This window comes from Armigeres subalbatus, chromosome 2 (assembly GCF_024139115.2).
Source record: "Armigeres subalbatus isolate Guangzhou_Male chromosome 2, GZ_Asu_2, whole genome shotgun sequence".
Classification (NCBI taxonomy): Eukaryota; Metazoa; Arthropoda; class Insecta; order Diptera; family Culicidae; genus Armigeres; species Armigeres subalbatus.
Window position 1 is genome coordinate 323,001,784 of NC_085140.1, and position 27,074 is coordinate 323,028,857.

At 41.4% G+C, this 27,074-nt stretch overlaps 1 protein-coding gene across 11 annotated transcripts in view; it reads right to left on the minus strand.

Annotated features, from left to right (window-relative positions):
• Positions 1 to 27,074, minus strand: part of LOC134212682 (AF4/FMR2 family member lilli) — a 319,987-nt gene that overhangs the window by 277,735 nt on the left and 15,178 nt on the right. Inside the window, exon 1 of one of the 11 annotated variants that reach the window (XM_062690744.1) lies at positions 15,696 to 16,294. The exons of 9 other annotated variants lie outside the window; for them this stretch is intronic. The gene's annotated coding sequence lies outside the window, so the exon portion shown is untranslated. One more of the 11 variants, XM_062690742.1, reaches the window with a different exon arrangement.

The window sequence follows — 27,074 nt, forward strand, 5'->3', positions numbered from 1 at the left end:
ATTCGAAGGAATTTCTCGTGGAAGTTCGAATGAATTTCCCATGTAAATTCCAAGGAATTTCCCGTGGAAATAAGAAAAAATTTCCCGTGGAAATTCAAAGGAAATTCCCGTGGAAATTTAAAGGAATATCCCGTGGAAATTCTAAGGAATATCCCGTGGAAATTCGAAGGAATATCCCGTAGAAATTCAAAGGAATTTCCCGTGGAAATTCGAAGGACTTTTCCGTGAAAATTCGAAGGACTTTCCCGTGGAAATTCGAAGGAATATCCCGTAGAAATTCAAAGGAATTTCCCGTGGAAATTCGAAGGACTTTTCCGTGAAAATTCGAAGGACTTTCCCGTGGAAATTCGAAGGACTTTCCCGTAGAAATTCGAAAGACTTTCCCGTGGAAATTCGAAGGACTTTCCCGTGGAAATTCGAAGGACTTTCCCGTGGAAATTCGAAGGAATTTCCCGAGGAAATTCAAAGGAAATTTTCCCTGGAAATTCAAAGGAATTTCCCGTGGAAATTCAAAGGAATTTCTCGTGGAAATTCGAAGGAATTTCTCGTGGAAATTCGAAAGAATTTCCTGTGGAATTCGAAGGAATTTCCGTGGAAATTGAAGGAATTTCCGTGGAAATTCGTAGGAATTTCCGCGGAATTCGTAGGAATTTCCCGCGAAATTCGAAGGAATTTCCTGTGAAATTCGAAGGAATTTCCTGTGGAAATTGAAGCAATTTCGAGGAAATTCGAAGGAATTTCCCGGGGAAATTCGAAGGAATTTCCCGTGGAAATTCGAAGGAATTTCCCGTGGAAATTCGAAGGAATTTCCCGTGGAAATTCGAAGGAATTTTCCGTGGAAATTCGAAGGAATTTCCCGTGGAAATTCGAATGAATATCCCGTGGAAATTCGATGGAATTTCCCGTGGAAATTCGATGGAATTCCCCGTGGAAATTTGAAGGAATTTCTCGTGGAAATTCGAGAAATTTCCCGTGGAAATTCGAAGGAATTTCCCGTGGAAATTCGAAAGAGTTTCCCGTGGAAATTCTAAGGAATTTCCCGTGCAAATTCGAAGGAATTTCCCGTGCAAATTCGAAAGAATTTCCCGTGGAAATTTGAAGGAATTTCACGTGGAAATTTGAAAAAAAAATCGAAGAAATTTCCCGAGAAAATTTGAAAAAAAAATTCCGTGGAAATTCGAAGAAATTTCCCGAGGAAATTCGAAGTAATTTCCCGTGAAAATTCGAGGAATTTTCCATGGAAATTCAAAGGAATTTCCCGTGGAAATTCGAAGGAATTTCTCGTGGAAATTCGAAGGAATTTCTCGTGGAAGTTCGAATGAATTTCCCATGTAAATTCGAAGGAATTTCCCGTGGAAATAAGAAAAAATTTCCCGTGGAAATTCAAAGGAAATTCCCGTGGAAATTTAAAGGAATATCCCGTGGAAATTCGAAGGAATATCCCGTGGAAATTTGAAGGAATATCCTGTAGATATTCAAAGGACTTTTCCGTGAAAATTCGAAGGAATTACCCGTGGAAATTCAAAGGAATTTTCCGTGGAAATTGGAAGGAATTTTCCGTGGGAATTCAAAGGAATTTTCCGTGGAAATTGGAAGGAATTTTCCGTGGGAATTCAAAGGAATTTTCCGTGGAAATTCGAAGGAATTTCCCGTGGAAATTCGAAGGAATTTTCCGTGGAAATTCGAAGGACTTTCCCGTGAAAATTCGAAGGACTTTCCCGTAGAAATTCGAAAGACTTTCCCGTGGAAATTCGAAGGACTTTCCCGTGGAAATTCGAAGGACTTTCCCGTGGAAATTCGAAGGACTTTCCCGTGGAAATTCGAAGGAATTTCCCGTGGAAATTCAAAGGAATTTCCCGTGGAAATTCAAAGGAATTTCCCGTGGAAATTCAAAGGAATTTCCCGTGGAAATTCAAAGGAATTTCCCGTGGAAATTCAAAGGAATTTCCGTGGAAATTCAAAGGAATTTCCGTGGAAATTCGAAGGAATTTCCCGTGGAAATTCGAAGGAATTTCCCGTGGAAATTCGAAGGAATTTCCCGTGGAAATTCGAAGGAATTTCCCGTGGAAATTCGAAGGAATTTCCCGTGGACATTCGAAGGAATTTCCCTAGGAAATGTGAAGGAATTTCCCTAGGAAATGTGAAGGAATTTCCCGAGGAAATTCGAAGGAATTTCCCGTGGAAATTCGAAGCAATTTCCCGTGGAAATTCGAAGCAATTTCCCGGAGAAATTCGAAGCAATTTCCCGGGGAAATTCGAAGCAATTTCCCGGGGAAATTCGAAGCAATTTCCCGGGGAAATTCGAAGGAATTTCCCGTGGAAATTCGAAGGAATTTCCCGGGGAAATTCGAAGGAATTTCCCGTGGAAATTCGAAGGAATTTCCCGTGGAAATTCGAAGGAATTTCCCGTGGAAATTTGAAGGAATTTCTCGTGGAAATTCGAAGGAATTTCCCGTGGAAATTCGAAGGAATTTCCCGTGGAAATTGAAAGAGTTTCCGTGGAAATTCGAAGTAGTTTCCCGTGGAAATTTGAAGGAATTTCCCGTGCAAATTCGAAGGAATTTCCCGTGCAAATTCGAAGGAATTTCCCGTGCAAATTCGAAAGAATTTCCCGTGGAAATTTGAAGGAATTTCACGTGGAAATTTGAAAAAAAAAATCGAAGAAATTCCCGAGAAAATTTGAAAAAAAATTCCGTGGAAATTCGAAGAAATTTCCCGAGGAAATTCGAAGTAATTTCCCGTGAAAATTCGAGGAATTTTCCATGGAAATTCGAAGGAATTTCCCGTGGAAATTCGAAGGAATTTCTCGTGGAAATTCGAAGGAATTTCTCGTGGAAGTTCGAATGAATTTCCCATGTAAATTCGAAGGAATTTCCCGTGGAAATTCAAAGGAAATTTCCGTGGAAATTTAAAGGAATATCCCGTGGAAATTCGAAGGAATATCCCGTGGAAATTCAAAGGAATTTCCCGTGGAAATTCGAAGGAATATCCCGGGGAAATTCGAAGGAATTTTCCGTGGAAATTCGAAGGACTTTCCCGTGGAAATTCGAAGGACTTTCCCGTAGAAATTCGAAAGACTTTCCCGTGGAAATTCGAAGGACTTTCCCGTGGAAATTCGAAGGACTTTCCCGTGGAAATTCGAAGGACTTTCCCGTGGAAATTCGAAGGAATTTCCCGTGGAAATTCAAAGGAATTTCCCGTGGAAATTCAAAGGAATTTCCCGTGGAAATTCAAAGGAATTTCCCGTGGAAATTCAAAGGAATTTCCCGTGGAAATTCAAAGGAATTTCCCGTGGAAATTCAAAGGAATTTCCCGTGGAAATTCAAAGGAATTTCCCGTGGAAATTCAAAGGAATTTCCCGTGGAAATTCGAAGGAATTTCCCGTGGAAATTCGAAGGAATTTCCCGTGGAATTCAAAGGAATTTCCGTGGAAATTGAAGGAATTTCCCGTGGCAATTCAAAGGAATTTCCCGTGGAAATGCAAAGGAATTTCCGTGGAAATTCAAAGGAATTTCCCGTGGAAATTCAAAGGAATTTCCCGTGGAAATTCAAAGGAATTTCCCGTGGAAATTCAAATGAATTTCTCGTGGAAATTCGAAAGAATTTCCTCGTGGAAATTCGAAAGAATTTCCCGTGGAATTTCGAAGGAATTTCCCGTGGAAATTCGAAGGAATTTCCCGTGGAAATCCGAAGGAATTTCCCGTGGAAATCCGAAGGAATTTCCCGTGGAAATCCGAAGGAATTTCCCGTGGAAATCCGAAGGAATTTCCCGTGGAAATTCGAAGGAATTTCCCATGGAAATTTGAAAAAAAAATTCGAAGAAATTTCCCGAGGAAATTTGAAAAAAAAATTCCGTGGAAATTCAAAGTAATTTCCCGTGGAAATTCGAGGACTTTTCCGTGGAAATTCAAAGGAATTTCCCGTGGAAATTCGAAAGAATGTCCCGTGGAAATTCGAAGAAATTTCTCGTGGAAATTCGAAGGAGTTTCTCGTGGAAATTCGAAGAAATTTCTCGTGGAAATTCGAAGGAGTTTCTCGTGGAAATTCGAAGAAATTTCTCGTGGAAATTCTAAGGAATTTCTCGTGGAAATTCTAAGGAATTTCTCGTGGAAATTCGAAGAAATTTCCCGTGGAAATAAGAAGAAATTTCCGGTGAAAATTCAAAGGAATTTCCCGTGGAAATTTAAAGGAAATTCCCGTGGAAATTTAAAGGAGTTCCTGTAGAAATTTAAAGGAATTTCCCGTGGAATTTCGAAGGAATTTCCCGTGGAAATTCGAAGGAATTTCCCGTGGAAATTCGAAGGAATTTCCCGTGGAAATTCGAAGGAATTTCCCGTGGAAATTCGAAGGAATTTCCCGTGGAAATTCGAAGGAATTTCCCGTGGAAATTCGAAGGAATTTCCTGTGGAAATTCGAAGGAATTTCCTGTGGAAATTCGAAGGAATTTCCCATGGAAATTCGAAGGAATTTCCCATGGAAATTCGAAGGAATTTCCCATGGAAATTCGAAGGAATTTCCCGTGGAAATTCGAAGGAATTTCCCGTGGAAATTCGAAGGAATTTCCCGTGGAAATTCGAAGGAATTTCCCGTGGAAATTCGAAGAAATTTCTCGTCGATATTCGAAGGAATTTCCCGTGGGAAAGCAAAGGAATTTCCCGTGGAAATTTGAAGGATTTTCCAGTGGAAATTCAAAGGATTTTGCAGTGAAAATTCGCAGGATTTTCCCGTGGAAACTCGTAGGATTTTCCAGTGGAAATTCGTAGAATTTTTCTGTGGAAAATCGTAGAATTTTCCCGTGGAAATTTGAAGGATTTTTCCATGGATATTCGTAGGATTTTCCCGTGGAAATTCGTAGAATTTTCCCGTGGAAATTCGTAGGGTTTTCCCGTGGAAATTCGTATGATTTTCCGGTAAAATTCGTATGATTTTCCGGTGGAAATTCGAAGTATTTTCCCGTAGAAATTTGAAGGAATTTCCCGTGGAAGAAAATTCTCGTGAAAATTCGAAGGAAAGTCACGAGGAAATTCTATGGAATTTTCCGAGGCAATTTTTCAAAGAAAAATTTTCAAAATTTTAAATTTTTTTTCAAATTTCAAAAACAAATTCAAAGAATTTCCCGTGGAAATTCGAAGGAATTTCCCGTGAAAATTCAAAATAATTTGCTGTGGAAATTCGGAAAAACCCCTGTGGAAAGTCAAAGGAATTTTCCGTGGAAATTCGAAGGAATTTTCGTCGAAACTGGAATTTCCGAGGAAATTTGAAGGAATTTCTTGTGAAAATTGGAAAGGATTTTTTCGCGGTAATTCAGAGTTTAGGGTCATTTGACCGAATTCCATTTGGCCGATAAGGAAGAAAAAGAAGGAATAAGGGAGGAGGGAGAAGAACAAGGAAAAAGGACGAAGAAGAAACAAAGAAGAAAGAAAAAGGACGAAGGAAGAAGGAAGACGTTCTCTGTTCTCAGTTCACTTTTCTCTTTCCACTTCTTACTTCTCACTCACTATTCACTATTCGTAATCTGAGGTCAATTTTTTTTAACTTTTCGGCCAAACGGCATTCGCCCAAATGGCCCAACACCAAAATTCAGCTTCTACCAGTGGACCTTTACGGAAGAGTTTTCGGAGTTTTCGAGCAAAAACTGCTGCGTACAATACTCGGAGGGAAAATAGAAAATGGTTTGTGGCACAGACGTATGTATCACGAGCTGTATAAAGTGTACAAAGAAGAAAATATTGTGAATCGTATAAAATAGGCAGAACTCAGTGGGCTGACCACTTAGTGCGAATGTCGGAAGAAAACAATATTCAATATTCAAGAGAACCGGATAGAGGCCGACGACTTCGTGGAAAGACATAAACACGCTCTGGCTGCACGCGGTGGAATCGGACCTGGGAACCCTAAATGCTGGGGGAAACGACCTAGAGAAACATCGAACAAGACCGATTATTATGAAGCTCTACAATACGCCAGGCATAGCTGTATAGACATTGTAGCCAACTAGGTATCCAGGTAGGTAGGTATTTGAAAAAAATTCCGTAGAAACTCGATGGAATATCCCGTAGAAATTCGAAGGTACTCCCATGGAAATTCGAAGGGATTCCCAGAAGAAACTAAGAGGAATTACTTACTCGGGCAAAATAAGAGGAGTTGCCTTAGAAGAAAATCAATTATATTAGACTAATATAATTGATTTTCTTCTAAGGCAACCTCTTATTTTGCCCGAGTAAGTAATTCCTCTTAATATTATTAGTAAATGACTGATTGAATCGATTTGAATAAAAATGCCTTATTCCTAGTGAACTGCAATTCAACGTTCTTTTAAGAAAATATGTATAAATAAAAGAATTGAATTACCAAAAAAAATCAATAAACTTATCGAGTCGCGAAGTTCCATTCTTCAAAAACCGAACTTCAAATTCGAAGAAAAAGTGCAGCGGAAGACTTTCTCCAGTTTCGACAAAACTCTTGACAAGTGCAGTTCAGAAGGGCCGGAGCGAGAAACCGCGCTTCTCGATTGTCTGTCACCGGAGAAGTGAAATTAAAAGCGGAGAAAGATTTCCATTTGGCATAATGAACTGGGATTGCGGTGATGTAACCGGTGCGGTGCTAGCGCGCGCTCGCTGTGCCGAGGCAGGAAGTGCTAAAAGGGAGTTGGAGAGTACAGGCAAGTGGGACTAGCTGGCAGTAACTTTCATCCATCGACGACGACGACGACCGACCGGAGAAGGAGTGCTCTTGGCACTAACTAGGACTAAGGCTCAGTACGGGGCAATGGCAAAAGCAGCAACGAGAACTAGGGGAAACAATTTAGGTGAAATTTAGAAGAAGGTATTGTGCTACACGTTCTCTGATTTTGGTCCCGCTCGGTATCACCGCAACCATGAATGAGACGACCGTGTGTGAGTGTGCGTTTAATACGTTCGAAAGCGCCTTCCGCGCCGTATTCGTTCGGCGCGTAACAGCGCAGTTCTCGGAGGCAAAAAGAAGTTTCGCCTCGCCGTTGATGGATGATGATGAAGTATGGGAAAAGTTTTGCGAGCTGTTTGCCCGTAGCATAATACGTATGTAGTATGTGCATTGTGCACATCAGCGCCGCCTCGGCAAACGGAAACTGCGGTGGGCACCTGCGCTGCTGCAATTTTACAGCTATGATTGCGACATGTCATCGTCATCGTCGTCGTCAAGATCTAAAGTTTGATTGGCTTGTCAGCAGTAGGAGTTGTAAGGCTCGCGTATTGCATCATAATCGTATGCAGAGTGGATGGAGGGTTGTTACTTGTAAGCAATTCCAAACACATCTGAAATCTGGAATCTTAGATGTCGATATGTTTCGTGAATTCCTAGGAGCGATGACATTATTATAACTGTGATCTCGCTGTCCCGAGCAAACATTTTCTTGGATAATAAATCGTAGAAATTAAATGAAGTGAGGTCGAAAAACGCTTTTTCAATTTAACCTTTGCAAAGTTCAGGTTTCAATAATAAACAACCATTCTCATAGAGAGCAATTCCTAGCCAGAGTACGTTGTTCCATGCACTATCAGGCAGATAATTCATTTATCCGGTAATTATGTGGCACTATGTCTTGATGGACTGTCGCCGGCTGAAAGGTCATTTCTCTTGCTTCCCACATAGCTGTAAATCGTCGCCCCTTTCTATGACCGTACGGAGAATTAATCTTGCGAGTAAATCTTATCATGCTGCCCCCATAACCAAATGGGTAACACACGTAACAGATTCGAACCTTCCGAGGGCAAGTAAACAAGAACGAACTTATATTGGCCATTAAAAACTCCTACCACTGAATCCGCTTTGAACTCTGTTCCTGCCGCAATTTCAATCCTTCAAATCATTATTCGGTATTTGGAATAAATCACTTTCATTGAGCCATTCGGGGTATCCCGAAAATTCGATCAAAATCCATAACAATGTTACAGCGCAGAAAAAAAAGTTGGATATCAGGATCCATTAATCAAGAAATAAATCATTGCGGCGGGCGCGGCGGCAGACAATAATTGTCATTGACGTAGCCATTGATGATCCCGAATCACGGACGACAAAGATGGTTCTGGCAGACCCAGGCAACGAAAAACAGTTCAGTTGACAAATACAAATCAATGTAATCCTTTTAATAGGACTAAGTGCGGGTATTTGTTTTTGCTCAAGAATTTGGCGTTAACGCTTCTGAAGGAACATTCAAGTGTGAATCTCGAGACGGTTGGACATTGTGCGGTGCTGTTTATTTTGTATGCTGATTGCTGGAGCGCTCTCATCGCAAGGTCGATTATATTATTTTTATTTTGAGAATGTATTGATAACGCTTGAAGCATTATCAAAAATTTGGTGGTAACCGATTCTGCACTATAGACAGAAGATGGTCAAAACCATTTACTTTTGTATCTCAATCTATGTACCATCCGCGTAAAAAAATCTCCAAAAATCTTTGTAGGTATGTTTCATAAATAGAAGCTTGGCTTTCGTCTAAAAAAGCAGAGGGTACTTCCAAAGCATCATCTATGGTAAGGGTAAGGGTGAGTGCCACCTACGAAACGATACCGATCGCTTATTGTCAATGCTAATCTATAAGCGTTATTCGAAAATTTGAATGAATATTACTTTAACAAGTGTGTTATTGTCGTCACTACTTTACAAACACTGACAGCTCTATCGGAGCAGGGCAGAATGCGAAGGTATGCCGCCCCGCCCACAGCCCCCGGCAAGAATAACAACTGATGAGATCAAACGCTCGTTATTGTTCGTTGGCTGTTTATGTTTATATTCCCAGTTTTATAGATGTCAAATTATGATAATTGGCCATAAATTTGCAAAGCAGAAGAAAATCCTGGCAGCGGATGAAGGGAAAACCATTATGGCTTCGCTTGCACACGCTTGCTTTTTTGGGGTAATTCGGGGCTGTCGAACAATACAAACACACCGATTTTGGTTCGGATGGGAAGCAAGCACGGCATGAAACTAAGAGAGCGAGATAGAACGCTGGCTGGCTGCCGTGCCGTCGCGTTAGGCCGCAGGCCAATTTTTAACATGTTTCAACGACGCTACCTGGAACTGGGATGTCTGCATGTTCGGGCTTGTTTTTGCGTCTGCTTAACGGGAGTGACGATTGGAACATATTTGTCCCATCTTTATAGGTAACATGGATTGTGGCAATCGTCGTAAATGGATAATGTAAATAGAATTTCTATCACCACTGTTCACATGGGCCAAATATACGTAGATGGCAAAGATGATAACAATACATTACACATAGGTGGATAACTGTTTGTTTATTAATCGTTGCGTTCTGCACTCAAATGATGTCAGTGGAAAAATAGCTTACCTTAGCTTAGCTTAGACTGACTGTACATATCAATGGTTGCTACTCCGTTATTGATCAGAACTGGTGTAAATTGCACTACGATCCAAGTGAAAAGGGGTTGGGATTGAACATCTATACACGTTTCAGCAGCTCTCAAATCTCGGGTACTTATGCAAAAGGACGCATGTGATTTTGTAAACAAAGATTCAAACGTCGATTTGTCCGATCTGATAGCTCACCCACGCAAACCATCAACATACGGGGAGGCTTTGGCTACCTGTTGGTGGTGTTGATTTGCGTGGAAGTGCCATCAGATTGGACAAAACGACGTTTGATTTTTTGTTCACAAAATCACATACGTCCTTTTGAATAAGTACCCGTGAAATGTGGATAAATAACAGCGCTGGCCAAGTCCTTACAGTCAGTTGGGAAAAGAAGGGAATGTTAGTGTTTGATTATTGTTGCTACCAGAGACCGAGAATACCTCTGCATCTCCACAATTACCACGGGGAGGAAATTTTGTTCGTTTGGTGGCGTAATCAGAAACATAGATCGGGATTCACCATGGAAAATGATGTGACCTATCCAACTTCTATTTTCCTAATTAGCACGAATTTTTTTATACACAACGGTATTAGCGTTTTCTTATCTGATCTTTTTGAACAGGTTCTTGCTTATAGTTATTATAGATCAACTGAACTTGTATTTTTTTTATTATATAACAAATTGTAACGATATCGATGGCTCAAATAAAATGTGCATAAGATATTTAAGAACTTAAGCACAAGACTCATTTATCCATTTCCTGCTTGGTAATGGTAAGCAAGATCGATCCCTCCAAGGTCATCGAGATCCAACCGCGTTCAGATCGATTTTTTATCAATATCTTTTCAAAATGTGGCCTTATTTCAACATTGCATAATCATGATTATAAGCCTGATATCCGTGAGTATAAATTAACATGAGGTGAAAAATGCAAAACAAATAAACTTGCAATTTTAAAAAAGCTGCCGTATAAAGGGATGTTTCCCAAAACTGAAAATAGACGATTACTGCACTCACAATTGGTAGTAACCAGGGAATCATTTTTTTTTTGGAATGCGCCTGCGAAACAAGCGACAAAAGAGAACCAACGACAAAGCTTTGTTTTTGTCTGAGATAATAATGACAAAGATTCGAAAATTTTTGTCAGCAACAAAAAAGAAGACAATCTTGTTGCTAACTTTTCATCCCGTTATTTTGCATTACAGTAATATCCCGATTTTGTCACCCCCCTGGTGAATTTTGGGGTGATAAAACAGGGTATGTGACAAAATTGGAAAAAAAATATTTTCATTTTTTTTAATTCATTCCACAAATATTAATCATTTTATGCCTTGGAAAGGCAAAATGCGTGAACGGTACCCGTTATTTCTTGTCGAAATTGCTTACAGAATATTTCCCAGGTACTCAGAGGTCGTTCGTAATAAACTACAGGCGGTGGAAGTTATTTCATGAAAATCAATGTTGTTTTTGGTATTATTTACGAAAATAAAAAGAATGATAAATTTTTTTGGGGTGACAAAATCGGGTCGAAAACGTGACAAAATCGGGACGTGATAAAATCGGGTCGAAAACGTGATAAAATCGGGGGTAGACAAAATCGGGGAGTGACAAAATCGGGTCAGTACTGTATTTCTAGTGAAAATTTCGGTTTTATGCAATCATAGTTTCTGCTTATATGGAAATATTCGAGAATCGAACAATGATTAAAAAATTAGCAGCGTATTTTCGGAGATATTAGAGCATGCAAGGCAAATGATTCTTGTCATATTGTGATCGGGTTCTGATAAAGGTTTGTCGCTAGGTGCGTTTGTCAGTAACAAACTCTGTTGATGACAAAGAGTATATTGTTAGGCGTTGCTCGAATATTGATTCCCTGGTAGTAACACTTCGTCAAATCCGTATACTGCTCCAAAGGTTCCGATACTCAACCAAGTCACACAACTTCACTACATAAAGGAGGACCAGGCTAAAAAAAATCCGAGCCTCTGGGAAGAAGGCTTCCGAGCCTCTTGGAAGGAGGCTTCCGAGCCTCTTGGAAGGAGGCTTCCGAGCCTCTTGGAAGGAGGCTTCCGAGCCTCTTGGAAGAAGGCTTCTGAGCCTCTTGGAAGGAGGCTTCTGAGCCTCTTGGAAGGAGGCTTGAGCCTCTTGGAGGAGGCCTGAGCCTCTTGGAAGGAGGCTTCTGAGCCTCTTGGAAGGAGGCCTGAGCCTCTGGAAGGAGGCTTCTGAGCTCTTGGAAGGAGGCTTCCTGAGCTCTTGGAGGAGGCTTGAGCCTCTTGGAAGGAGGCTCTTGAGCTCTCTTGGAAGGAGGCCTGAGCCTCTTGGAAGGAGGCTTCTGAGCCTCTTGGAAGGAGGCTTCCTGAGCCTCTTGGAAGGAGGCTTCTGAGCCTCTTGGAAGGAGGCTTCTGAGCCTCTTGGAAGGAGGCTCTGAGCCTCTTGGAAGGAGGCCTTTGAGGCCTCTTGGAAGGAGGCTTCCGAGCCTCTGGAAGGAGGCTTCTGAGCCTCTTGGAAGGAGGCTTTGAGCCTCTTGGAAGGAGGCCTGAGCCTCTTGGAAGGAGGCTTCTGAGCCTCTTGGAATGAGGCTTCTGAGCCTCTTGAAGGAGGCTTCTGAGCCTCTTGGAAGGAGGCTTCTGAGCCTCTTGGAAGGAGGCTTCTGAGCCTCTTGAAGGAGGCTTGAGCCTCTTGGAAGGAGGCTTCCTGAGCCTCTTGGAAGAAGGCTTCTGAGCCTCTTGGAAGGAGGCTTCCGAGCCTCTTGGAAGGAGAGTCTTCCGAGTCTCTTGGAAGGAGGCTTTGAGCCTTTTGGAAGGAGGCTTTGAGCCTTTTGGAAGGAGGCTTCCGAGCCTTTTGGAAGGAGGTTTGAGCCTTTTTGGAAGGAGGCTTCTGAGCCTTTGGAAGGAGGCTTTGAGCATTTTGGAAGGAGGCTTCTGAGCCTTTTGGAAGGAGGCTTCGAGCCTTAAGGAAGGAGGCTTTTGAGCCTTTTGGAAGGAGGCTTCCGAACCTTTTGGAAGGAGGCTTCCGAGCCTTTTGGAAGGAGGCTTCCGAACCTTTTGGAAGGAGGCTTCCGAGCCTTTTGGAAGGAGGCTTCCGAGCCTTTTGGAAGGAGGCTTCCGAGCCTTTTGGAAGGAGGCTTCCGAGCCTTTTGGAAGGAGGCTTCCAAGCGTCTTGAAAGAAGGCTTCCAAGTGAAAGGAGGCTTTCAAGCGTCTTGGAAGGAGACTTCCAAGCGTCTTGGAAGGAGGCTTTTGCGCCTTTCGAAAGGATATGTTTGACCCTTTCGATGGGAGGTTTGCCAGCCTCTTGGGAGGAGGCGTCCGAGCCGCTTGGAAGGAGGCTTCCAAGCCTCTTGGACGGAGGCTTCCAAGCCTCTTGGAAGGAGGCTTCCGAGCCTCTTGGAAGGAGGCTTCCGAGCCTCTTGGAAGGAGGCTTCCAAACTTCTTGGAAAGAGGCTTCCAATCCTCTTGGAAGGAGGCTTCCGCGCCGCTTGTAAGGAGGCTTCCTAGCTTCTTGGAAGGAGGCTTCCGAGCCTCTTGGAAGGAGGCTTCCGAGCCTCTTGGAAGGAGGCCTGAGCCTCTTGAAAGGAGGCTTCTGAGCCTCTTGGAAGGAGGCTTCCGAGCCTTGGAAGGAGGCCTGAGCTCTTGGAAGGAGGCTTCTGAGCCTCTTGGAAGGAGGCTTGAGCCTCTTGGAAGGAGGCTTCCGAGCCAAGGAGGCTCTGAGCCTCTTGAAGGAGGCTTCCGAGCCTCTTGGAAGGAGGCCTGAGCTCTTGGAAGGAGGCCTCTTCTTGGAAGGAGGCCTGAGCTCTTGGAAGGAGGCTTCCTGAGCCTCTTGGAAGGAGGCTTCCTGAGCCTCTTGAAGGAGGCCTGAGCTCTGAAGGAGCCGAGCCTCTTGGAAGGAGGCCTGAGCCTCTTGGAAGGAGGCTTCCGAGCCTCTTGGAAGGAGGCTTCCTGAGCCTCTGAAGGAGGCTCTGAGCTCTTGGAAGGAGGCTTCCGAGCCTCTTGGAAGGAGGCTTCTGAGCTCTTGGAAGGAGGCTCTGAGCCTCTTGGAAGGAGGCTTCTGAGCCTCTTGAAGGAGGCTTCCGAGCCCTCTTGGAAGGAGGCCTGAGCCTCTTGGAAGGAGGCTTCCGAGCCTCTGGAAGGAGGCTTCCTGAGCCTCTTGGAAGGAGGCTTCTGAGCCTCTTGGAAGGAGGCCTTTGAGCCTTGGAGGCCTGAGCCTCTTGGAAGGAGGTTTCTGAGCCTCTTGAAAGGAGGTTTCTGAGCCTCTTGGAAGGAGGCTTCCGAGCCTCTTGGAAGGAGGCTTCCGAGCCTCTTGGAAGGAGGCTTCCGAGCCTCTTGGAAGGAGGCTTCCGAGCCTCTTGGAAGGAGGCTTCCGAGCCTCTTGAGCCTCTTGAAAGGAGGCTTTTGAGCTTCTTGAAAGGAGCCTTCCGAGCCTCTTGGAAAGAGGCCTTTCAGCCTCTTGAAGGAGGCTTGAGCCTCTTGGAAGGAGGCTTCCAGCCTCTTGGAAGGAGGCTTCCGAGCCTCTGGAAGGAGGCCTGAGCCTCTTGGAAGGAGGCTCTGAGCCTCTTGGAAGGAGGCTCTGAGCCTCTTGGAAGGAGGCTTCTGAGCTCTCTTGGAAGGAGGCTTCCGAGCCTCTGGAAGGAGGCCTGAGCCTCTGGAAGGAGGCCTGAGCCTCTTGGAAGGAGGCTTCCGAGCCTCTTGGAAGGAGGCCTGAGCCTCTTGGAAGGAGGCTGAGCCTCTTGGAAGGAGGCTTCCGAGCCTCTTGAAAGGAGGCTTCCTAGCCTCTTGGAAGGAGGCTTCCGAGCCTCTTGGAAGGAGGCTTCCGAGCCTCTTGGAAGGAGAGGCTTCCGAGCCTCTTGGAAGGAGAGGCTTCCGAGCCTCTTGGAAGGAGAGGCTTCCGAGCCTCTTGGAAGGAGAGGCTTCCGAGCCTCTTGAAATGAGGCTTCCGAGCCTCTTGGAAGGAGGCTCTGAGCCTCTTGGAAGGAGGCTTCCGAGCCTCTTGGAAGGAGGCTTCCGAGCCTCTTGGAAGGAGGCTTCCGAGCCTCTTGGAAGGAGGCTTCCGAGCCTCTTGGAAGGAGGCTTCCGAGCCTCTTGGAAGGAGGCTTCCGAGCCTCTTGGAAGGAGGCTTCCGAGCTTCATGAGAGGAGGCTTCCCAGCGTCTTGAAAATAGGCTTTCGAGCCTTTCGATAGGATATTTTTGAGCCTCTTGAAAGGAGGTTTCCGAGCCTCTTGAAACTTGAAAGGAGGCTTCCAAATCTCTTGAAAAGAGGCTTCCAAGTCTCTTAAAAAAGGCTGCCGAGCTTTTTGAAAGAAGGATTTGAAGCCTCTCAAAAGGAAGCTTATAAGTTTCTTTAAAAAAAGGCTTTCAAGCTTTTGTCAACGAAGCTACTGAGCTTTTCGGAAAAAGCCTTCGTGCCTCTCAAATGGACGCTTCCAAACCTTTAGATTCTAGATTCTAGTTACTCAACTTTTTGCTTTTTTGGTCCCCCGATACACTATACAGTAGGGACCTGCACAGTTAACTCCGTGAGGTCTTTTAAGCATCTGGGCGTGATGCTCGACGATAAGCTCAATTTCACGAGCCACGTCGATTATGCATGTCAGCGGTCTTCATTGGCGATAAAATCTTTATCACGAATGATGTGCAACAGATCGGCGGTGCATTGAAAGGTTGAAAGCGGGTGTAGCATTGTCTATCATCCGCTATGGCGTACGGACCGCTATGTCTATATGATACGGACCGTGAAGTTACCACCCTTGAAGTCGATGTTGTGTGTATTAACGCGTTAGCATAGGCGTGAGCGTTCTCAATAGACCACCCTCCCCCCCAATTCCAGTTGTATGCATTCCACATTCAACCAGATTCCAATAAAACCCATGCAGCCGACAATCTCCATCAATGTCCTCAATCAGAAATCATCTGCACTCAACAACAGCAACAACCATCGCATAGCAATTACCGTTGCCAATCCATATCTGCAAAGTGTGTATGGAGAATGATGGACGGAGAAGGGGAGGAGGGGTCTAAGACTCACCTCCACCGACGACCGATCAGACCCGAACTAGACCGACCCCACAGCGTAAAAGCCAAAAGATAAAACCAACGAACGGGTGGAAAAATTAGCCTTTTATTTTGCCATCGCTTGTACGGTGTCTTCTGTGCTGTGTGTGAGGTTTTTACTTACATTTTCCATTTATTTATTTTTTTGTTCTCCACTAGTTGCTCCTTCAGTTTGTGATTTCGAGTAGTGGGCCGATCCGAGAGCCGCCAAGAAACTTGTAATAAGGAACAACACCAAAAACAACAACAACAACAACAATAATCATCATGTGTGTGACGATTTGTTATTACCTTCTGCGCCCATTCGTTCCACTGTTTTGTGTTTTTATTTCTCAGTGTGCTTGGGTAGGTTGCTTCTTCGTTGTCGTCGCCGCCGCCTCACGCATACTGCCGCACACTGTGGAACGATTTCACAGATGGAAAATGTTTCGTATAGGTGAGTTTAATGTGTTTATTGTGTCGCGTCGACCTACACGGCATAGAGATACGGATACCATCCGACGACCACCAATAACGGAGAAAAAGCGAGCGCTCATTCATACCATTAGTCACGTATATCTTGCGAATCGATTGTCGTAAATCTCACTGCCTTTTTGCTTCAATTTTGCGGGATTCTACCACTGTTGCTTCGACGTTTTCTTCCCGACGCACCACCGTTCTTTGATTACTTTTATAACTTTTTGATTTTCCCCATAAAAAAGCACATCCACAAGCACACACTATTATAACTTGGTGGCGGCTTATCTTATCTTGGCCACTAGAAACGCATGAATAATTCATCGAAACTCAATGCTACATCTTCTGTAATTGCCGCCCGTCACTATTTGACGCCAGATCAAGCACTAATTCAACGCATCGCACTATTATGAAGTTAATTTCTTTGCTTTCCGTAATTATGGATGTTAAATAACTATACATACGGATTTTTCACCTTAATTGAAATGGATATTCGCGTAGATTGCTGCGATTCAAAGCAAAAACACTTTCTATTATTCGGCCCGATTTTTGCCGACACCGAGCACTGGTAGGTAGGAAAGTAACTTCTCTGCGCCTCTCCATCCGTTGTACTGACCGTGCACGACGATGGCTACGATAATGGTAGAGTGTCTTCGTTGTCGTCACTCGAGACCGGTGTTTATTATTATTTGGGTGATGATGATTAATTCACGGTCACACGACCGATCGTTCGGAGAGCACCGCGGCCACAAAGGACTCGACGCATTCGACGAGAGCAATCGTCGTCGCGAGCAGCGTCAGTGTATGTTAACATGAAGGGGGGAGTCGGGTAGAGGGTTGCTTCTCAACCAATTCCTAAATTGACTTCTCCGTACCAGACGCGCGCGCACACTTTTCTTTAAAAAATGCTCCCTGACTTTTCGCTTTTAATGGGTGTATTTTTCTACAGTCCTCCGGAGTTGTTGTTGTTGTTTTTGCTTCTTGGTTCGTTTGGTTTGCTGTCGTTACATCTGTCGCTTTGCAGCAAACCTATATGGATGGACTGCTTCTTGGTGTTCTTCCGAATATCTGCTTTAGGCGGCGCAAACGGGAGTGATGCGTGCGCTCTTCTGCGTTCGGTGCTTCGATTCTTGCGTTCACGTTACATTTGTTTGGCAGTAGCAGGGCGGCTGACGACGTTTGCTGGACCATATAGCAATGCGAGGGGAAAGAATAATCGAACACGAGAAGACGACAAAAAGGGGTCAATCAGTGTTGGAAGATTAATTCGCTGTTAGTTTAGTTCATGTGTTGTTTGGATGCACAGAGGTGGGAATAAATTTAGCATTGAGTTAACTTCGCCTCCTAAGGAGGTCACGTCCTCCAGCTGAATCACCTATGCTAATGAATGCGCCTTAAAGTGGTTGATTCATTCGAGTCAGGTGAATAAGATTCTGAACAGGATTTGAAATGTGAATTCAAGATATAAACAATTATGTAGAACAAACGATTAAGGTGGATTTGAATTGAAATCGCAAATCTTATCAGTTTAATTGGTGTTTCGGAGAAATGCATATAATTTGCCTTATCAAATCTTACGTGCTTTAAACGTATCTAATAACAATGCTTTTAGACTACTTATAATACAGTAACATACCCATTTTATCAATCCCTTGTGAATTTTGGGATGATAAAATAGAAAATGTAACAAAATCGAAAAAAAATAATTTCAATTTTTCAAATTATTTCAGAAATAAGAATCTGTTTATGCCTTGGAAAGGCAAAATACGTGAACGTAACCCGTAATTTCTTGTCGAAAAGTGATTTAATAAAAATCATTGCTAAAAATCAAATTTTGAAAAAATATTTGGGGTAACAAAATCGGGTCGAAAACGTGATAAAATCAATACTGTATCCATCGAAATCTGCTAGTGTTTTGATTCCTATTTCGCCGAATAATTGAAACATTGAATTGAAACTTCGCACAATTGAATCTTTATCGACACTTAAATTATCTATGCAGTTTGTAACATCGAATAATGTATCAAACTTGATGGAATAATTTGCTTTTTATCTAATACTAGCAGACCCGACGAACTTCGTTTCGCCTAAAGATGATTTATTCTCTGATTTGTTCTTGAGTTATGCAAACATTTCTGTCTCATTTGTATGGGAGCCTCACTTTCCAAAGGGGGAGGGGTCTCGAACCATCTTAAGAACCTTCCCCGGCCCCAAAAACCTCTGCATACAAATTTTCACGCCGATCGGTTCAGTAGTTTCGGAGTCTATATGATTCAGACAGACAGAAATTCATTTTTATGTATATAGAAGAAGAAGAAGATATGTAATATTATTTTTAGAGGGATAAATCCATGGGGTATTATGTTTTCACTTGCTGATCATTTTCCATCGAATTCACGACACTGAAGACGACCTTACTATTGAGGTCGAAATAAGGGTTTGTACACTAACTACGTAAGCACTTATGGGGGGAGGGGGATCTGCCATTTTCTTACGCAGCATATAAATAAAAATTAATTCTATGGGAAAAATCTTACATGGGAGGTTGAAAATCCCAGAAAAATTGCTTACGTAATTAGTGTATGGCCCCTAAGTATCTGTCAAAGGTACAATCAAGTGGTGGAATTAAATGGAATTGTACGAACTCCTCTTATGACAAATTGTATAACATACCCTACCCACTCTTGCCTACAAGGGGTTTCACATGTCAGTTATAGCAGAACCAGAAAGCTAGGACTTGCATATGCCAGCTGAACAAACTAGGTCATTATGTGCCAAAAGAAGTTACTTAAGGTAAAAGTTAGTCTAAAACCCAGAATAATCCAAATAGCGGTGATGGTGTCTTTCTTTTGTATTATTAAATTTAACGTGAAAAGTACATTAGAGTTTTGAAATTTTGTTTATGGGAGATGGCATGGAAAAATAGATAAAAAAAAACAATATTTTTTAATAACTCCGGAACGCAATGATCGATTGGGCCATGTTTCAATAGCGAAAAATTAGGAAGGATTCCGCGTCGAATCGGATAAGGCTTAATACAAAACCCAGAATAATTCACCTCGCGGTGATATTGCCTCTCTCTTGTATTATAAAACAAGAAAACATATAAGAGTAACAAGAAAATGCACATAAAAGAGGTCAAAGATGCACTTAAATGTGCAATGTAAATGTTATTTCCATCAATTCACATTTACAGATATGTTCCGTTTTTTCACGCTCCGATTTCGTTAACAAAATTATTCCGTTTTTATCAACAAGAAAATTCAATATTTTTTAAGAGATTTAGCCTTTAAAATAAACAAACTTGGGCTAGTTTTTAGTCGAATGTTGTATTTATAATATTTCAAGCACTAATTGTAATAAGGCCGTAACTAACAAGAGAGGATTCTCCTCACCGACTTCCTCTCATCGAAATAAAAGTGACAAGATGCGGGTTTGTTTGCCCTTTATTATTGCCTTTTTAACTGCAAAATCATTGAAATATTTTTTTCGGATGTTCTAGGCCGTCCAAACTATTCTGGAGTACATATCCTCGAATGCATCAAGAAATATGTCTACAAACAAAATGTCGTAAGCTGAGATATATGTCCAAAAATATCTATGTGATCATAAGACATACATTGATCGAGTTTTGAATAACCGTAAACTATTTCAGGGTCTTCAAAACGTCTTGCAGTTCAGAACATGTGATATACCCGATCGAGCAACCCTGAACGACGTATTCGTGTATCGTTGAACATTTTAGCAGGTACATTGAACCGATAGGATTTCACTCATTACTTCTACTACTACATTACTTCGGTTCTCCAAAACGTCCTGGAGTTCGGAACATGTGATCTACTCGATCAACCAAGTTTTTTATGATATATCAGTGCATCAGCAGCAGTTCCATTGAGCTTGTAGGATATCACTTAATTCTTTTAGACCCTCCATAAGTTGATGTGCTAAGAATCGATATCGAATCGAAACAAATGATGCCATACTAAAATATTTTCACGGTTTGATAGTCCTTTCGAACAATTTTCTGTTCCACATTTCGACACCGACTGTATTACATCTCTTCAAAACGTCTTGGATTTCAAATCATCTGAATACCAAATTTTCAAAACGACTTTGACCTATCCAATGACCCAACTTTTGAATGATGTTAGATATATGTCCATCATCACTTTTATTAGCCATTGCAGGCCTTTATGGTTGGCTAAAATATTCTGGAAGTCGTGTTGTTTGATTGCATCATCCAAGTCCGTTATACGCCTTCACAAAAAAGTCCGCAGCCAAATTGCTTGACACAAACACCTCCTTAGTTATTGTGCATCTGGTAGATATCTTGATCTTAACTCAAGATCATTTAAGAGGACTTTGGACATCTTGACATCTTCTTATTCTTCTTTTCCTATGGCTCTACATTCCAACTGGAACTTGGCCAGCTTTTCAACTTAGCATTGCCTCAACTATTAGCATTTCCTCAGTTATTAATTGAAAACTTTTCTATGCCCGCCATTGCATGAGTACCCAATTCGCCAAACTGGCCATATAGTACTACTTCAATGCTTATAAGTTTAAGAATAGCCGTATATTGCCCTTATATGGCGATTTGGTGAATTGGAGTGCTTATTGTGCTTATTGGTGGGGCAAGTACGAAAGAAACGCTATGCAAAAGGAATCTAGAATGATTCCCACCCGAAAACATCGTAGACAGGACCGGATCTAACTCACCCTAAGGACATTGCAAAAGTCATGATTGATACTTGAACTGTAGTAGTAGATACTTTGAACTGAACTCGAAAACCTTTTTTTGAGTACCATGAACACCTAGTATTCCAGAAAATTGGGTTTACATTATTTCTATTCGATAGAGTAGAGTGGGGCAAAAGTGCGCGTGGGGTACGTAAGAGTACGTTTTTGATTTTTTGAAGTAATAAAAAAGATAAACTAGCAGCACTGCATCAGTTTGACAGGTATTCTGGCCAACTATTATCATGTGTAATTGGGAACGATTTGAATAAACAACAAGGAGACATGGAGTTAAATAACTTTTTGGTCATTTTACTAAAAATAATTGTGTTTCCGCAACTACTGTTCCATTACCATACATACGTTCAATCAGGTGAACATTATACCATTTCGATAACCTATTGTATAGAGTACTTTATGGTGCAGAACACCAATCCGGTTGGTTTTCCAAGAAGTCAAAACCATTACCTGAATAAATTTTGGGGCTGTGGGGTAAAAGTACGCAGGTACGGGTGGGGCAAGAGTACGCATGTGAATCTTCAAGTTCTGATGTCAAACCCGTATCTCCCGCCGAAATAAGACTACTTCTAAAGCGTAAAGATCCTCAACTAAGAAAAAAGGGACAGAAATCGAAAATTATCACAAGTTTTAAGGATAAGTTGAAGTAATTTGGTGTTAGAAAGGACTTAGCGAACAAAGCACTGAAGCGAAATAATGAAATTGTATTAGGACTTGTTGTACACCCAAATATAGTCCGAAAACACAATTTAATCTAAATGATAATTTCATTTAATCACATGATCGATTGAAAACTAAGTGCGTACTCTTGACCCACTCTACTCTATTTGTATTAAGCATATGCTAAGGATAAGAACATTGCAAAAACCTTGATTGATTGATTGGCAGATACCTTGAGCTGAACTCGGGAATGTTTTGGAGTACCTTGATCATCTAGAATTCAAGAAAATTTGGTTTGCATGGTGCGCATATGCTTATTGGACCAGGATGTACCCAACCGATGTTGATGACACTGTAATGACACAAGCTTTGGGTTGAACTTGGCAACGTTTTTGAGTACCTTGAACATCGCGTATTCGACGAGAAAATTGGATTTACATTATGCTTATGTGCCTATTGGACTGGATTGGGTATATACCGATGCTGAAGGCATTGCATACGCCTTGGTTGATCTAGTAAATACCGTAGGCTGAAATCTAAAACATTTTGAAGAACTTTGAGCATCTCATATTCCAAATTTTTCTTAGTATCTTTATTAAGGAGACGTCTCCATTTCAGAAAACTGATCACTATCTCTACGATCAAGACGACTAAACTTGATTGAGTGCTCAGATTTATTAAACAACTAGTCGATCCGGCAGATGTTGCCCTGCATAGTAGGCGAAAATATGCAGGATCTTTATCACGATTTGCTCTACCCTACTCGTGATTTTCGCATGAGGAAATATCATATAAACCCGTCGGAAACTATAACGAACCTAACTGCTGAAGGAATGAAGAAAATCCATTCAGCCGTTTCGTGTTATGCGGATACGAACACAGACCATTTCATTTTTATTATATAGAAGATATTGTGATATAAGATCCAATTTTTTTCAGATTCATCTGCATGCGGTCAGAAGCAAAAGCTTCCCAAGGTTTTGGATATCTAGGTCTTCAGGGTGTAGTCAAACTTGACCTGAAGAAACTGGGGACCTGGGCATATATGACCCATCGCTGGGCTTATATGACCCATCCGTCCCGAAAGGGCTAAAGAGGTCAAATATTTTCAAATTTATTGTTATGTTATCAACAGATGCCAACTTATCTTATCCATGAATTACGTCACGCTCTTAATGAGGGTTTCTAAAAGTGTGACAACTCATATCAATTTTTAGGAAATACTAAAAGTGGGACAATGAAGGGAGGAGGGATTGAAAATGGTTAATTTTTGCGTAACATAATTTATGGACGTTCCCTTGATACACTCCTTACTTGCCAGGTTGAGGAACCAGTCACCATTGATGATCAATATATACATTTCCTATGTATAATAACTTTGGTCTCTTTTCACTAATCCTCCCACTAGCATGTTCACGTGGTTTATGGACAGCACCTTAGCATTTGAAAAAGTTAGAACCTGAAAATCTTGAGTTTTGCCAGCAATATATCATTATTACTAAAATTTTAGCCAAAAAAAATCGTCAAATGAAATTATTCGGATTTTGTCTCTGTTCCGATTTTATCAACTGAAAATCACGGACCGTGATGATAAAAACGGAACATATCTGTACTTGCTTTCATTTGAATGCATTGCAAGTTTTAAAAAAAAAATTGATTTTGGATTTTTTTTTTCCAAGGGAAACATTTTTTTAATAACTCCGGAACGCAAGGGCCGATTGGGCCAATTTTCAATAGCGAAAAATTAGGTAGGATTCCGCGTAGTTGTGAACCAGTTGTGAACAAACGGATAAGGTTAAGTACGTCTCACATTTTTTTGTACACACACACACAAACGTACAGACATCGCCTCAATTCGTCGAGCTGAGTCATTTGCAGAGGCGCCTCGTCTATGCGTTCTACCTGTTCATGGAACAGGTAACCATTTTTGGTTCAGAAGTAGGTAACTTAATGTACTTACAATTAATTTCTAAGCAATTAATTTTTAGGGCAAATAATTTCTCAGTAAAACTGTTTAAGCAAAGTTTTACGTCCTATTTCCAATGATGTTTTAACATCTAACGAAACAAATATTTCGTAGACAGATCAATTCAACTCCACATGCCACGCCACATCCCCGATGGATAATACCATATCCATGGATAATAGGTGGAAAGCTTTTGCCAGTCGTACGCTTCATAATGAAGAACCAACAGCAGCGCTGCCAGAAGTCAAATTTAAAGCTTTGCGCCATGCCAAATGTTTTGAAATAATTCCCGCCTTGTTACGCTAAGGCCGATGACATACTCACGCGTGTGCGTGCGCGAACGCGTCCAAGACAAAAGAATTTCTCTTGCTGATATTCTGCTTTACGAGTGCTTGGACGCGCTCCGCATCGCTCGACGCGTCAGTATGTCATCGCCCTAACTCGTTCTCCGCGCGCGGAGAACCAGCGTGAGCGTTGCCAGCTTTCTCCGTTTCCTCACACCATCCGCTTTCGCATATGCGAAGCAGGCACGTTTAGGTGCAAGTGCTGAGATGTTGCGAAGGAGTCCAACCCGTTCGATGTGCTGCGAGAACAATCAACGACGCGACGTACCTTCGGTTTAGACTCGGTCGGAGTGTCGAGCTGTGCTTTGCCGAAAGGCACGCACTTCCGCTCATATTCCGATGATTGCGAACGGTTTGTTTTTACTTTTTTCTTCAAATGAATATTAACCAAAAACAATTCAGCAAATTATGCTTTTTTACGAATAACGAAAATCAATTAAAACTAAACATCAGCTAAACATAGAAAAAAGGTATATTTTTTACTAAATTTTCCAAAATAAAATAACTTGAAATAATTCAGCTTCTAAATGTGACTCATTGGTCGTCACAATCTGGGGTCGTATCAAATGATGATGATACTAATAATGGTTAATAAAACTTCTTTTATAGCAATCAAATATGTGAGAGTTTAAATGTTAGCGGATATGGGTCCTGTGCACCCCGAATGGTGGAAAGATCTCTATCCTGAGTAATATCCAGCTATCGCCAACTGTTACCAAGTTAGATTTTGGACGACTTGCGAGATTTTAAGTGCATCTCAATTCAAAATCTTTTTGGAACAAAATAGATCAAAAGGCTGTTTATTGTTTTGCAAATCCTTCCTATTTAATTTTTTTTTTAATATTTTGTTGAGGTGTACAATAAAAGGTTGTAATATTAGATTATATGAACAACTTTCATTTGAAACCACTCAGCATATTGAAGCATTTTTAGCAGGATGGTAGAACAGGTATACCAAAAGTCCACGAGACGCCGCTGGTCATTTGATATATAACACTGTGGGCCTTCGAGCCTTCTATCAACAATTTGGTTTTGGAGTGATCGTATAGCCTTTACCTATACTTAGTATACGAGAAAGGCAAAACTGGAATGATGCGTCATGGAATGAAAAGGAATATCCTCAAGCAGCTGCCGCGATTAAAAATCGATCCTACGTCGATGTTTATATGGATAGCGTTCGGAGTAAGAAGCTGTCAAGTTAGCGATACAAGTAGCGATGATTCATCGGAAGGCAGGGTTCTACATTCGGAATTAGATGTTAAACCGATGCAATTGGAGATATAAATCCATCCACGGTAAAACATTTTGTGATGAACATCCAAAGGGGTTTCTAGCGGTTATTGGGAATTTTTGGTTACCGATAGAATATATTTTCTGATGGAATTAGCGAAAGGTGAACGGGTTCCTACCAAAGGGATGATCAATATCAGATTCTTTTGAAGTTCATTGCAAAATACCACGAATAGAAGGTGTATAGACCTCTCCCATTTGTTGAAGCTGTCAAAAAAGAAAAAAAGAAAAATACAAAAAAATAGCACAACGAGGTATGGAAAAAAGAAACTTTAAATGCCTTTAAAACAGGAACTAATTTATTATCCGTAAAATATTGATCTGAAATGTTCGAATTACGATAACCTTTCGAATGATCTTATCACGAAAAAATCTTTAAATCGTAATAATATGGCTACTTAGTAGATTTTAAAAATTCTAACCCACTGTACCAACAATTTTTAGATTCAAAAAATAGCTTCCGCGAAATCCGTGAAATTTTTATTATTGCCGGGAAAAGTCGCGACAGTCTGTAAATTTTGCCTCACTACTTCAAGCAATGTGCAAGAAAAAGACTTCATATATAGCTCGTCGCATTCTTAGCTTTGATACTACCCCACACAGCTATTATGTTTTGCTTGAATCTGTCCGAAGTTAAATTTCCGACGTTGTGACAAGTTTGCATTCGATCCTACGAATTACAAATTGAACATGCTTAAAAGTGTAGAGACGGGCAATTTTGAGAAATGAAGACAGCAGTTATCTTATGCAGACCCTGTAAAACAGTACCCGAAGGGAGTTTTGTACGTTGATGTTTGTCAGTTGTTTGTTTTAAGTAGCAATGTAATCCTTGACAATTCACGAAAAAAGAAACGATTGACTTGCATCTAATTTCTCAAAGTCGCGCTAAAAACGTCAGCAGCACAAAGATGAGGAGGCGTAAAAGGCAAAAAAGGCAGGGAAGCACCATCGGTGCCTTTCAACCGCAAACTGACTGTGGATGAGCGAAACGTGTTATATTTTGAACAGATGGATGCCTTCAGTTCCGCAAATTTTCTTCTTAAAAGATGGATCTTCCAGAACTGCGTGAGTATTTGCAGAAAAATGTAAGCTCGAAGTATCAGCAAAACAATTCGTTGAACTTAAACGATTTTCCTGATGAAAAAAAGAGAATGCTATTGCTAATGAACTAAATTTTGACGAATGCCGCCACCGTCGAAGCGGTGAGCACTTTTATTGCCACCTGCTACATTATCCTCTACCTGAATCGTAACCTGATCTTGGCCATATGCTCTTATCAATCACAGAGTTTACATTCCGCTGCAAACTTTTAAACCATTTACTCATGATGATGACCAGAAGTCACCACCAATCATTAGATCATCTTTTTTCAAATTTTCGGCCAATACTAGCTTTTTTACAACAAGTTAGCTTCTCTTTACACTCTCCGGAAGCATTAGGAACAACTGAACCACCTTCAGTATATTATACAGTGGCGTTTCCCTAACCTCAATCTACCTGTGCACTGAGTTTAAATTTAAGGAATTGGTGTGCGGAAATGCCTAGATTGGCCTATTGGATATTGATTTCACAATCGGTGATCGAATTTCGCAAGCAGATAATGAAGATCAGCAACTATTTTTACTGCTTTCATTCCTAATAAGAGCTGTTCACACAGATATGTACTTCTAGAGAGAGAAAATATCGTACAAGAGAACTGTCTTTATGAAATTTAAATTTGAGTTGGTTGTTGCATTCGAGATCAGTTATCTCCATTTGAAACATTCCAGGTGCATTTTCATCAGGAAAAGGGATCGAGGAAAAGGAAACATTAGCGAAGAGGCTTGAAAGTAATGTCGAAAGGCTTCGAGTTTACCAGCATGTTCAACAGATTTGCAAAAAACTGTTATCTACCGGATTAGGGTAGATTAGCATTAGTTTTCGACAATCAATTGTGCCAAATTGTTTCAATTTTGTTTCAATAGTTTGTATGTTGGATAATAAAAGTTCAACCTATTGATCCCTAACTTGCAGCTTAATGTTCAAGTCATTGAGATGTTTAGTGACATGTACTATAAAGGCCAAGCCATTCAGGATCATGCAGCTTGGGCATTGGTTTAGCTTTGTCTTGTAAAAATAATGTGATTTTCTTCGCTCTTAAGCAAGGTATCATGGTTTAGCCAACGAACTAACACAACGAATCTCCGTATTCTGCTTCCA